General features: G+C 30.9%; 1 pseudogene; it reads right to left on the reverse strand.

Moving 5' to 3' along the window:
• Positions 1-732: 732 nt before the first annotated feature.
• Positions 733-2355, reverse strand: part of LOC21411075 — a 3112-nt pseudogene continuing 1489 nt past the window's right edge.

Here is a 2355-nt window from a genome sequence, read left to right on the forward strand (position 1 = left end):
AAAATTGTACCGTTACACTCTAAATCATTCTTTTTTTTTATATAATAAATTCAAACTTTTAATAAACTGCACTCTAAACTTTAAAATTAGTTACATTTGACGTTTAATAGGGTAACAGTTGTTATCAAATTGACGGTTTAAAATACAATCCACACACGAAAGGTAAAATGTCGTCAATATTCAAACCATGTTACGTACAAATCTCATATTTTAAAGTGTCAATTTAATTACGCTATTAGTTATTGGATTTTAATTGTAACTAATTTTTAAGTTTAAGGTTGTAATGTTCGGGATCCATTATGCAAAATTTGAATAATTTAGGTTGCAACGGTACAATTACTCAAAAATAAGATCGGTTTCAACTCATATCCGTCATTTCGAAAACACGTACTAATTACCAACCAAGTATTATTTAGGAGCCGTTTTCAAATAAGTTGCTGACTTGCTTCATCAGTGTAGAGTGCTTATGTTACAAATTAAAGTTTTTTTTTTTTTTGGTCTAAGCATCATAACTAAATATCATAGATTGAATTTGCAACAAAAGGAAAGCTTTTTTCCATGCTTGTTAAAATTTCTTTCGGAGTTCGTCCGAGCGACTTTTTGTAGATAAGCTAATAAATGGCCTACAAACTGATACTCTTTACGCGTGTAAGAAAAGTCTCTTTTAGTAAAAGATAAGTTAAACCAAAAAAGGGTCGGTTAGATATAACAAAGAAAAAGAAGCACAAAGTGGGAAATAAATGTACTATTTTATACACATCAACATGGAATTTTTATAACCCAAAAAAATATAATTACGCAACATAGACGTATACACGGAGGAAAACTCTGAATTGGGACTTAATTACAGGACAAAAGAGTCAAAAAGCACACCTAATACCGTAATAATAATATCATTTAAAAAAAAAAGTAGATATAATTAAATAATTTCCCCAATTTTCTAATGGTAGCATGAACAAAAAAAAATGAGCTAACCCCAACAAATCTATCCAAATTGTCCCCCCCATCTTTCTCCGTTCAGTAACCAGTTGGAAACTTGCACTTCCCAAATTCTGCATAAAGAGAAAAAGGGTTTTAACTTTTAGCTAGAAATCCAAAAAGCAATGAACAAAAAGAGTTGAAATTCAATATCTTCATGTGATTTGAGGAATACACAAAATTCTAGTGTAAACACCTTTTTTATTTGATGGTGAGTGGTCGCTAAGGTCTGATGTAATAATGCGTATAATATTGAAAAATGCTTACGACACTTCTATCAAGTTGGTTTTTAGCCAGAATTTTCAGCCATAATCATAATTATTCTTCTTTTATACAAGCAAACTGCATTGATATTCTTTTTTATACCAACATATCCTATATCAACATCTTATCATGTTGTAACTCCAATTTAATTTGTTACGTATTGAATTGAAAAGGACAAGGAAATTTTTTTTATTATTAATTATATTTTATTTTGGGCACCTCATTTCATATTAATCCCGATCCATGGCTAGTACAATAAAACTCCTAAGAATTAAAATATTCATCTAATAGTTTTAATGCTCTTATTTATTTGGAATATGAAAGTTCCCATCATACAATACACATAATGACCTTTATGTTTCCACTACACGTCCTATTGAACATCCAAGAGCCGAAAAGAACACAAACTTAAAAACGTTTTATTTATATATTTAGAATCATGATTTAAAATAATTTTCATTTTACGTGTATTTTTTATAAAAATACTATAGAGAATAATGAATTATGATTCAAAATTTTACGTGTTTTTTTATAATAAAGAGATTTATAAAACCCTTCAAAGCCGCTAGAGACTTGGTACAATATTTATTTCCTTCAGCTGAATATCTCTATAATAATTATGTCACATCTAATTTATTAAAAACCAAAGATCACAATAATTTTAGCCTCCTTTAGAATTATTGTTTTGATTGATACAATCCCCAGCATTATTGTTAGTATTAGTATTAACACTCATCATTAAGAGTAAAATAATAATATGATTTTGACACTCAACGTCAAGACCTATGTAAATTATAATTACTAGCTTGACTACTATAAGCAAAGGTCATAATTAATAAATCAAACTGTAAGGCAAATATAAAAAATAAAAAAATAAAAAAGGAGGAGAGATAGGGTACGTACTAGGAGGTTGCGTCACCACGTAAGCCGCGCCACCAAAATCACACGTCCCGACCCCACGAGCCTTCTTCTGATAATAACTGTTGAACGCATACGACGCGTGGGCCTCAAGCGAATCGGGATCGTAACACGTGGCACCCTCCTGAATCGGACGGCAATCCGCTTCCCCCTCTCCACACGCGTAATCTAGTGCGGTCTGCAGCTTCTCTTTCC

This window comes from Morus notabilis, unplaced genomic scaffold (genome assembly GCF_000414095.1).
Source record: "Morus notabilis unplaced genomic scaffold, ASM41409v2 Scaffold1436, whole genome shotgun sequence".
In the NCBI taxonomy this organism is placed as follows: Eukaryota; Viridiplantae; Streptophyta; class Magnoliopsida; order Rosales; family Moraceae; genus Morus; species Morus notabilis.